The sequence below is a fragment of the Acanthopagrus latus genome, chromosome 18, assembly GCF_904848185.1.
Source record: "Acanthopagrus latus isolate v.2019 chromosome 18, fAcaLat1.1, whole genome shotgun sequence".
NCBI lineage: Eukaryota > Metazoa > Chordata > Actinopteri > Spariformes > Sparidae > Acanthopagrus > Acanthopagrus latus.
In genome coordinates this window covers 5,186,750-5,198,856 of record NC_051056.1, presented here as the reverse complement: position 1 = coordinate 5,198,856, position 12,107 = coordinate 5,186,750, and the positions used below count along the sequence as shown (strand labels likewise).

The following is a 12,107-nucleotide window of genomic DNA, read 5'->3' as shown; positions in this document are numbered from 1 at the left end:
CAGCATGGGTTAGGCAGAGACAGGGTCGAGGAGAAACAAACAGGAGTCAAAAACCAAAAACACTCTATCACTGGGAGCAAGACTGGAATGCTCAGTATGGTGACAAAAGATGAACTGGCAATGGACAGGGGAAACACAGGGAGTGTATATACACCAGAGGGAACAGGTGAATGTAATCAGGGCCGGGAAAGACAATCACAGTGGAGGGAGAAGGGATCTGAGATGAGAGGAGAGGGTAATTCCTACAAAATAAAATGGACAGTGGAAAACAAACTATAGCACAGAGTGAGACATGACAGTTATACCGTCCTACTCAGAAAAACAACTACATAAACTGTTATTATGTGGCGACCTCCAGTGGCCGTAGTAATCATTACAGCAGCAAAAGAGGACATCAGGCGATGTGGTATATAGAGCAACACAGTCTGTGTAGGGGGGGGATGGATAGGTCATGTACACACCAAAATGATCTCTCTCCCAACTGCTCAAAATGTGCAGCATGGTCAGTGGCCTTAAACTTCAAACGATGACGCTGTACTTACCACGACGGTGTCAGTTTTGCATGTGAAGGGCTCCATGTTCAAGTTATCTATAATACCTATGCAACAGAGGAAAGAATCGGTCCTCCTCCCTCTGAAGGTAATGTTGTTTGTCACTGATCAGCTGGAAGCGTGTGAAAGGAAGTGTAGAGAGGCGTAGAGAGAGACGAGGCACCGGAGAATGTGTATAAAGTGACATCCTTTGGACTGTTGCCAGTCGTCCACAGGCTTATAAAGGCCTTATAAAGCTGAGAAAGGTTTCTTTTTTCAAGTCATGTGACAATCAGCTCACGTATGGCCAATAAGAAAGATGAATTTGTGTAATTGCTACAAATTAAGACAGAGCCCCTTTAAGGCTGTTCATTATATCAAGTGGCTTATGTCCAGTTACATCACAGTTTCTACACATTTAACTCGCTTTCATAACATTACTTAAAAACAATTAAATGTAGATTCTTTTTCACAAATGGGACATGAACTGTGGACTGACCCATCCAGCCAACACAACTGTACCCTGTCTTGGACTTTCTCTTGCTCTCCGTAGTACTGCACCAGAGTGGCCCTTCAGGACGAGATGCTAGAGGGGAAAATACAACCTCAAATTTAAAAGTGTAGGGGCACTGACCATGCTGCTGTACCTACTAAAATCATTGTTCATTGTTGAGTCTCATTGCCACCTTGTTCCTAATTCCTATCTCTCATTAAAAACTCTTTCATAACTTTTTTTTTTTAGTAAGTCTTGTTTCAGGTTTTCTGACAAAAAGAGGATATTTACTTTCCTAAAGAATATTATGAAACACTTTCTTAAAGTGGAAAATGAAAGATGTACCAGCGGGAGGAAGATTAACACTAGCTTAAGGGCTGATAAAATAACTTTTTAAAGGAAGATCCAGAAATGTTAATTGGAAATAGGAATCTGAGCCGCAAGGGATTCAAGCTCTATTCAACAACACTAAACCATAATCAGTGGGATGACAATGTACACAGCACAAACTGACATCATTTCCTGGTTATTAGCCAGCAGCAGTGCCATTAAATTACTTTGGATTGTTTGGTTCATGGGATTTCCAGCACAATACATGGTGAGTAGGAGAGGAATATGGTGTCAGGGAGGTCAGTTTTTAAAAAAACATTTGAAAAATAATTCTCCCTGACAACATGGATGTAACTCAGCTCTGTTTAGCCGTGATTTCACCCCATTCTCCTCTGTCTTCGCTTGTACTTTTATTAAACAGGGATTTTTGTATTTTGCAAAACAGGCAAATAATGGGTGTTCAGCCAATCTTTTCATGCCGGTAGAAAAACATTACTGCAGAGAAAAATAACTGAGACAAATACGAGAGAAGTGTGATTGTATGGCCTTCGAAAGATAATAACATCCCTCCATGACTCTCAAGGCACGTCTGAGCTGGCAGCCAGCAAAGAGCATACATTATAAAACGCTTTCAAAATCCTTCCTGTTTACCCGTAGTGGATAGTGCAACATTTCACAAAGATTAGCAAATGACAGAAGCCTCAGGGAGCAATTATTTCACGGGAGGTTAAGTCGGCGGCACATGTGGCGTGGCTTTAATAAGTCAATATCGTTGCATCACATGCCTCAAGTGCCTGATGTGGCCTGAAAACTGTCTCCTTACTTGTAAATGTTTGATCAAAGCAGCCACCTAGATCCTAAATAAACCAGGTCACCACTCACTCTCTCCGTCATGTTGATTTGCTTTATTTCTTCACTCTGGGACTCATTTCTTTCTTTTTTTTCCCTTTCTTACCTCCCACAAACACGGCAGCATCATCCAAACAGTTACATCATCCTGTGCATTCTTTTTTTTTTTTTTTCTGTGTGTGTGTGTGTGTCTTGTGTTGGAAATGTAAAAACCCTGCATGATGATTTGCATAAGATGTAGGATTGGAGCCGTGCACGCATGTTAGGCCTTTGATGTTCTGGCTGTGCCCGCCCATAGTAAATCTCTGCCTCTCTCCATGATAATTATGTGTGCTCACATGCCATGTGATTGCAACGCGGCTTCAAAAAGGACACATTTGAGAACGAAGATGTCGTTCAATGTTCTATATTGACGTTTATATATATCTTGTCTGAAAACGAGTATATCTCATGGTTTTCACGCTGTTTTCGTTGTTTATGCTCATAATCCTCTCTTAACCTGTCTTTTACATCAGACATGTAACTCCGTTCGTTTGGCTCCAGTCTCAAGCACGTCCCTCTTGGGCAATGCAGTCAAACCTGCAGTGTCTAGTCTTTATAAGAAAAAAGACAATATTGGAGAATTTATCCAACGTGTTCTGAAATGAAAACAATGAAGGTATATTAGTATATATTATGATTCATAAATCTAATCAAACAAAACAAATATCTTAATAAAATGTATTAAAAACACATTTCTTAATTTCTTCTCCATCAGAAAATATCAGTTACTAACAATGTTTGATCTTGTTCTCTGTCAGAAACCTTCGATGGGCAGGTCTTGGATTCAGCAATTTAGAGTTTGCGATGGGTTCCTTGCATAAGCAGGATGACGATGATCCGATCTGATGCATGGAAAATAAGGTAGCATTGCGAGAAGCTTGACTGACAGGGTAGTCATCCAGTCGTTACAGTGCCATTCCCAGCATGAACTCTCAACCGGATAACATTACACAGACACCGTGAACATTTTTTATATTTCATATAAGACACAGACTAAAAGGAAAGCATATCGATGTTGATAATTATCACAATATATATTTAACAATAATAATAACGTTTAATTTACAGTTTTAAGAGTATTCTCCCTAAGACAGAACGAACCAGAAAGGTTAATTATGGTTTATAAAATACAATTATGTATTGTCAGAATGAAAAGATGACAAACATTCAACAGAACTAACCAACCAATTGGCTTTATTTTAAAACCTGAATAAATACAATTATACAATAGTATAACAAATAGCTTGTTTCTAACATGTCTCAAACATTTTAGAGGTACTATACTGAACTGAGCATTGATTACAGAAATAATAAAAAGTTAAATGTTGAGGTTGATTATGCTGCTGTGACCTGTGAATACTGAGCCTGCAGGTATTTGTTCAGTTCAGCTTCATCAGCCTTCTGTTCTGTAAGACCTGATGTGGTTCAGACATGTGACCAGACCTCACATCATGTCTGAGCTGCTGCTCCACCTGTACCCTCCACTCTGTGTACAGCTGAGGGGCTGATGTTTGGCAGAGTGTACTTGGCATCCATGACAGTCATTAGCTTCTTGCAGCCCTGTTTTTAAACTGTGCTTATAGACATCATATCTTTAGCGAAACAGTACGCAATTGCGCTGGTTGTGTGTTTGTATCACTTTGGTAAAAAAAGCAGCAGCGAGTTGGTTGTCGAAGTGAAGTTTTACTAGTAGAAGCAGCAGGGCTGGTCTGGGAGGCTGATAGCGTAAACTGATGCTTTCAGAGTTCTGTTTGGGACGCTACCTGTTGAGATGATGGAAGAGGTTGGTGGTGGTTGCCAACACATTTTGCACCTAATGCTGGTCTGTCCTTTGTCAGACTTCAGGTAGTTCTACATAACCAAAGTGGTGTGACCTTTCTTTGGTTCAGTTTCTTCGTCTTTGTCAGTGCCTTGCACTCGGTTACTCTAGCCAGGCCGCTCATTTTCTTGTGTTGCCTCGACGCACAGGTGTTCACTGTGAGTTGTTGTGAGTGGGAGGGGCTGGAAACATGCATCAACCACATGCATGTGTGTGTCTGTTGTGTGATTGGCTGTTGGTGTGGTCCAAAAAAAAAAAAAAGATCTGTATCAAATATAAATGTCATGAATTTATGATCGTTAACTTGGAAAATGTTATCATGAAAATGTTCAAGATGGTTTTATCGGCCGGAGCTACTCTGTAGTGTTTATATATATATTTATAAATATTCCACATTGTACTTTTATTTGACACACAGGCTAAATAATCCTCACGCAGCAGCTTTTAACCCAAATCAATTTCCCTTCAGGACAACATGCACTTAACAAGCAAAACGCACACAATGTATATCTGACGATAAAAGTGTGGATTCATGGATCAGTGAGAGCTAAAACAGGACGATCCTGGTAGAACACAGACCACAGCCCTCTCAGGGCCTCGTTGGATGGCAGAACTTGCCATGCATCAGGATGATTTGTCATAAGCTGAGCAGGGTGTAGGCGGATTATGTCTTTGAGGCTCCGTATGCAGGAGATGCGAGCGGAGAGTGGGTTTGTTTTGGAGTGGAAAAATTGCGATTCCACTTGTTGTGAAATTAAATAGTTCTGCAAAATCTTGACTCTTCTCTTGCACATGGAAAACATCTGGTTGACCCTGAAGTGGTTTAATTTCCGTGTGCATTTATCTTTATATAGCTGTAAAGGATAAAATACATATTCAATGGAAAGAGCCAATTGTGCGGCATAAAGAGCGGCCTCTCAGTGGATGTCACTTTGACTGAGTGGCAGAGAATATGCCTTCATCACCCGTCAGACGAACACTTTGGGGCTGAAATCCAGGGCTATATTTAGCTAAAAGGTGACAGCCCAGACTGAATGAGTTGTGGGATTGGACTGTCACTGTCAGAGCGGAGCACCTTTGCCGGTCTGACAGGTTTTAGATTTAAAATGGTAATTTCACACCGAGCGATGAGAAGAGAAGGTCACATGGGTTCCCATAGTGGCTTACATCCTGTTACAGATGTTATAGGTATGAGACAGTGTTAAATTGTGACTTCAAATTTGAGGTACTTTACTTTAATATTTATTATATCCTTTTCGGATCACAACTATTCATACCACGATATAGACATTTACCCATTACAAACACCTACTTTTCAGCTGCAACTTCTCTCACAGTGTCCCAGAAACAAAAAAAAAGAGCTAACATGGTCCCATGGAGTCAGAATGAGGAGAAAGAGCTCAACAGTTATTGGTGATGGCGTCCAATTGATCTGGAATAAGGCTGGGTAATTGCACTTTCCTTTCATGTAAGGTCTATTTGGATTCTGAGACCAGGGAGGATTACTTCACTTCCAGCAGACGCCCACGCTTGGAAGGCTCTCTCATTCGCTGCGAAAAAGAAAAAGAAAAAGAAAAAAAAGAAAAAAAAAAAAATCAAACACTCCTCATCCTTGGTTTGTACTCGCTTCAAAGAAAAGGAAGGAATGAGGGTCATTACTTAGTTATTAAATACTCAAATCTTCAGTAAAAGTTTACATCATTATTTTATCTGTATCTCATCCTCTGCAGGTTGCAGGCTCAGTGTCTGCACGTCTGATTCAGGCCCTGCTTGGGATGACTGTGGACATCCAGCTGCGGTTTAATATCAGGACATTTGGTCGTGACGCAGTTTGGCTGTCTGTGTGTACAAGAAAAGCTAATATAAAGCTGTCAAGCCTGGGCCATTTTTGGAGATCAACAGATGTGCAAGACAGGCTTAAAATCTCCCCACCGCCTGCTTTGAAAGTCTGCAGACATTTAAAATGGGTTTCCTGTCAGAAAGTCTTGGGGCATTTTATTTATTTGACAGTGTACCATTTATCTACAAGTGCATCTCAGTCCATGTACTTATGCACATTTTTAATTTAAACAATACAAGTTGGTAATGCCTCATGAAAAGGTGCTTTTTTTATAACACAGCTTGTAGAGATGTAGAGGTAGGATACCCTGTTAAAGGTCTTCCAGTTATTGATAGACAAGTTATACGTTTTTTTTTTTTTTTTTTTTTTTTTTTAAACATTTCTTTCAGGAAATAACCTCCTTTCAGACTTTGGCAGGTCAAACTCATTTTCGAGAGGCGCACAAGCTACAGGTTCTCATTCTGTAGGAGTTCGTGTTGTAGCCGAGGCTCCTGCAGCCTGCTCGGGATTGATTTACACATTAAAGCACCAGGATACCTGCTGCCTTTTTTCCCTCCCAGGTCTTTTTGTTTAAATCGTTATGATTCACCTCAGTCCATAACTGCACTGATGGATTTTCAACTCTTTAACCTTCGCTTGTTAGAGGAGTGTGACACAGAGGCAGCAGCAGTGTTGGACTTCTCATATGCAGGCGACTCATCACTCAGTAATCTTTTTATTTTGAAGAGGCTTTGCTGTATCTCGGGCAGTGGTGGTTCAGCGCCCCCATCAGTTTATCACATATTAAATATTCAGTTAGTTGTTTGAGACTTGGGGAAGATGAGTCTCGTCCACCCCTCAACAGAGCAAACAAGCTTGGTCTCCTGAGGAGGCTGCACTTCCAGTGACCTGAGTGCAAGTCTGCATTTGAACATTTGCTTGGGTGAAACCACAAGATATTGTGTGGTTTCTTTTTCTTCTTTTGCCTAAACCCAACCAGAACATAAGCACAGCATTGTGACAAGAGAAAGATATACTGAACCCAAAGAAATATCAAGTTTTGACCCGGCTGTGGTTTTGCAGAAACATATTTTGCCATCATTTAATCTGGCGATTGGGTGTCAAATGTACTGAACATAAAACCTGCCTGCAGGGGACAAAACAGAAAGTGAGCAATGATTCAACCCAAGCTGAAATCCAAAGTCCAAAATTCAAAAACAAAAGGGAGGCAAAAAAAAAAAAAAAAAGAAAAGGCTAGGAGCGATACAGGAGTAATCCACAAGCACCAGTAAACTAAGTACAAACCAAAAACCAAAACACCAAGCAATATGACTAAAGGACTCAGGCGGCAGAAGGTGGAAACACACAACTAGAAGGATGGAACTGTAAGATGAAAGAAACACGGGTGGAATGACAAATCAATAAAGAGTGAGAACAAAACACTGGCTTATACCTTCTACTGTCTACTACAGTAGATGTTGCAAGACATAAGGACTTATTTTGTTTTTAAACCCTTGTAAAAAAGAAATACAATAATTTCAGTTTGTACCTTAAATACTAAGGTGGTGATTTAATAATGAAACACAGGTGTACACAGAAAATGGTAGGAAAACAGACAAAGGGCGGAAGTGGAAAGTACAACTTGACATATGAGGATTTAAACTACCTCGCTGTTTCACTAGCTTTTCAACATGAGAGTATCATTGGATGAAGTCAACCTGAACTAACACTTGAAGTGACATCACAAGATAAATTATTTATTATCATTATTATTGTTATTATTATTATTATTAATTAGCATCTACCTTTTACTAATTCAGCATCTTATTATGTTTGAATCCTGCTCGATACGATCTTTATGGTGCATCGAGAGTAATGTAGGGGTATATTTTTTGTAAGACTGAAGATTTCTTTTTTTTACTTTAATCAACATGTCTTCTCATCTCATTTTCATTTTCCACATGCTGCTATGACCAGCTGAATAAATCCTTGAAGCATGTGTGTTCACACAAAATAGGCTCAGGTTTCCGTCATCCCTGAGCAGCTATCGTCACAAGGCAAACTCTCACTACCCTGAATCCTTGCGGATCAGTCTGGTGGCTTTTCAAGGAGCTGAAGCTATGGTTTGGAGGGCCAGATGGTGCGATCAGCTGCCCTTCTCAGAGCTCACCATGAATGTGGCTTGTCCTCTCTCATATCCCTTTGTCGTCTAATGCCCGTCTGGATCCCAGTCAACCTGTGCCGTGCCGGTCAGATCAAAGAGAATATTTGCAAGGCGATTCTGTGTTGGTCCCGCTTTGAGAAGAATCAGGAGGTTACTCCCACTCTTGCTCCTACTCGATTGAGCAGTGGGATAGCTGGAGGCTAACTTTGTACTACTCGGTTGACATTCAAACTGGAAGAAGATGTGACAGAGCCACTGGTGCATGGAGCCTTGATCTTTGCATTGTTTCTTACTTTCTTCTGAAATCAGTAATTGGCAGCTTGTGAACGGTGGCATTGCATCAAGGTCCCTGGTGAGAGCCGACAGCAGCAAAGTTTTCTCCCAGCCCCCTCGTTTTATAAATAGGTTATTGAGCTCCTTGGTGACGTTTCATGATAAATGGGCCCCTGCGGCCTTTTCCAGGATGTTGATATTCATTATGTGAGGTGGACTGTCAACAAATCGCTGCAAAGACCCAATTTGTAATGTTACTAATCACATATGTCGGATGTAGACATACATTACATTACATTATAGTTTAAAACTGACATTGCATTGATTTAATATACTTAAAAACTTTTTAATTTCCTTTAACTTATTGAAGCTGTGTTAATGGTCTGGTTAGGTTTAGCCACAAAAAGCCACAGAGTTACTGCTAGGAAAACATTATGTTTTGGCTTAAAGTTGGCCTGCCTTTTTGCCACAAACACAGCTGGAAATGTTCTGATGTCTTGTCAAAAAATCCAGAAATTTCAGGCTTACAATCTCAGACAGCAGTCAATGCTTGGCAGCCTCCTCACCATACAGAGTACCCAAACTTCCAACCAGAAACAGGTGTGAGCTACTCTGTACTACACAACATGCACACCTGAGTGTATTTAATAACAGAGAATTTTTATTGCATGATGACTAGAATCTGGGTTACAGACACTGATTTCTCAACCCGTCATCTTAATCAAAGACATTCTTTTCTTTGTTCTTTTCTTCTATTCTTTGTGATTATTGTTCTATTCCTACTTTTGTTGATGTCATTTAGTTTCTCATTAATCAGTGTGAAATGAGTTTAAGATAAGCCATAACATTGATATTGATATACTATATTATTAATATTATGTGTTTGAAATTACAGTCTAATCAATCAGATCTTTACACATAACTCCAAAATGTATGTTAAACACAAAAACACTGATTATTCTGATGTGTATATCTTTTTTGTCTTTTTCCTTTAATAAAAAGAAAAAGTTATTTCAGGCACTGCAGATTTTTTTGCCTGACAACTTTGAAACAAAGAGGCATTTTAAAGTGCTCTATAAAAGGTGAAGGAATGCAATGGAAATCAGATCTTTTAAAGAAACTGTATCCTGGCTGATTTTTGCCAACACTCCTTTTTTTTAAGCAGATAAAAAGACAGTAACCTCTGATGTGAACAAAAGTTAACTTTGTTTTCAGTTAAAAGTCTTTGCTGGACAAGATGGAGTCAATATCAATACTTAAAATCTAATCTTTAAACTGATCCCTAACACTTCAACTTCTACTTAACCTCGATTTTATTTTATCTTCATTTCCTTGTCTTTCACTCTCCAGTGGCCCGAGCATCACAATCCCCTTCATGAAACTGCTGCATTTAAAGCCCATATATTTAAAATCAGCATTTATCTACTTACAGCATTAACTGTGGTATGTGTTTATGTTTGATAATTAAATGGTGCTCAATAAATTAGTCTTTCTAACTATTGAGATTGACCATCAAGGAAAATTTGGATGAAGAAATGATACAAGGAATCAAAAATGAAGTGTGTGATGGTGTGTGCGGATGGTGTATGCCATTTCCTATTTCCCTAGTATAATATCCTACTCTGTAGCTTCTGGCAGCCTCACAGGAACATGAGCATCATGGTATCAACATCAAGGACATGAAAATATTCAGTGATTAGAAATGTTCTACATTAAAATATTCAGGCTTAAATATGCTAAGATATGCACTGGCATAATTCTCACCTGCAGGTTGAGTGTTGAGCTCAGAGTAATCACTGGAACGGAGTCTAATCTTATGACAAAAGAAAGAAATTCCCTTCTGAGAGAGCCCGGTACAGAGATGTTTAATACAGCAGCAGCAGTGAAGCAGTTAATGGAAGTCCAGAGTCTCCAGAGTCTGACTGGTGATCACAAATTCATTAGAGGCACCTTGTAAAAGCACTGGATTGTTATTGTTGGGTTTCATCCTTTCAAAAAAAACCAAAAACATAAAGACAGAAAAAATACCACACTAGATTAAATGTGAAATATATGTGGAAAAGTGCTTCCTGCAGCTTGTTGGAATTTAGTCACATGTAATTACTATAACTGATAATAAAAAGCTTTTCTTTAAACTGTAACAGTCACATTTTTCACACCAGCTACATTAGAAGCTGTGAGATTATTGATAGGCCATGTGCCATAAATAGACTCTAGACAAATGCAACATACGTCATGTAACAAATATATGACAGAAATGATAAATGAGGTGAGATTGCTGGTCAAAGACGTTGCAATGCCAGCAGCACTGGTGTTGTACCAACCGTAAGTCTCCACTGGCTTCAATTTGGAAGATTATTTTTATTAGTCATAGCAAAATGACTGAGTAAGTTGATTACCAGTGACTCTTAAAACCAGCCAAGTTGCCATGATTTAATGTGAAGTAGCCCATATTTATAAAGACACTTATTTTAGGGCAAACCATTGGCTTCAGATGTTTTCCTAACCCTAACCAAGTGTTTTTTTGTGCCTAAACCTAACCAGCGCAAAAGGACAGCACCGTGACAAAAGATATACATACATACATAATATTGCAACATTATCTGTGGTTTTGCAGAAATGTACTCAGCTAACGTTTATTCTGTCGATTAGGTTGCAGCAGCAGGTAACCAGGCTTTTGTTGCACACTCGCAATGTGGTTAGGTGTAAGAAACCATCGTGTTTTGGTTAAATCACCATGTTTCTTCTGTAATGTAAACTACAAATGTTTCTATGTATCTTAGGTAACATACATTGTATTATGTGTATAGCATGACAAAAAGTTCCAGTCCAGAATTTTTTGTATTTTTATAAAATTTAATTTTTTCTAAGCCACACCTTTTGATAAAGTGTTTTGATGAGCTCAAACTTAAAACATGTGGTTAAAATGGAACAATGATGTATTCCTGTGGTGGCATCAATTTGTCATGTGTTGCCCATGACACTCTGAGCTTATGGCGAACACTAGGCTGAAAACTAAAATTAGTCATGTGTTATCTTGTCATGAAATCAACTGTAATAACATTAAATCAGTGACGGTCATCAGTTGTCAGTGATTGCGTGTTGAGCTGAACTCAGAAGTGTTTAATTCATACCTCTCAGATGAGAGAACGGGCTGTTTTACTAATACAAAACCTGTTTTTGTCTGAGGAAACAACCCAAAAGTAGTAGAACAAGTAGCCACAATGGTCAGAATTGACCCCAAACAAATCTACCTGCCCAATTACATAAAAAGCATCCATTTTGGACATGGTAGAGCAACTTGTCCACTTATTGGAAGGTTGATGGCTATGACTACATGTCAGAGTGTCCTTGGGCGAGAGGAAAAAGCCCAAATTGCTCCCAAAGGACGTCAGTATGTGAGTGGATGTGTGAAGGCTGAGAAAAGAAATACTGTGGGCTGCTTTAGTTAGCAAGCGCTGCATTACTTCTGATGAGCAGGTTGCATGGCAGTGTGTGAATATTGAGTGTGTTGTAAAGGAGTTTGAGTGGAGTGCAACACAAATGCAACTATATAATATCCCAAATCTGGCAGCAGCGGAAACAGAGATGAAAACCTGTATTAGCCCTCGAGCAGCCAGGAGAAGTACGTTTATTGCTGATTTGTTGCTGTCTCAAAAGGCATTTTTCTGTTCAGTATGATATTAATCATCTAAAGTGCAAGATTTCAAAGAGTACCGCTTTAAACTTTGCTAATGGTTATTACCTCCCTTTTGAATATGAGAAAAAAGACATTTCAGGTAAAAAAA

At 39.2% G+C, this 12,107-nt stretch overlaps 1 long non-coding RNA gene across 5 annotated transcripts; it reads right to left on the bottom strand.

The window, feature by feature from the left end:
* Window positions 1-2,597: 2,597 nt before the first annotated feature.
* LOC119006905 lies at window positions 2,598-11,612 on the bottom strand. Of its 5 annotated transcripts, XR_005070931.1 has the most exons (7): window positions 8,848-11,609; window positions 8,053-8,550; window positions 5,376-5,613; window positions 4,119-4,295; window positions 3,688-4,007; window positions 2,978-3,086; window positions 2,598-2,840 (listed from the first exon to the last, which is right to left on the bottom strand). It is a non-coding gene; the product is annotated as an uncharacterized LOC119006905 (long non-coding RNA). The 5 variants fall into 5 exon arrangements; XR_005070929.1 differs by having other exon boundaries at window positions 3,688-4,295; window positions 8,848-11,612; XR_005070930.1 differs by having other exon boundaries at window positions 3,688-4,280; window positions 8,848-11,611.
* Window positions 11,613-12,107: the final 495 nt, after the last annotated feature.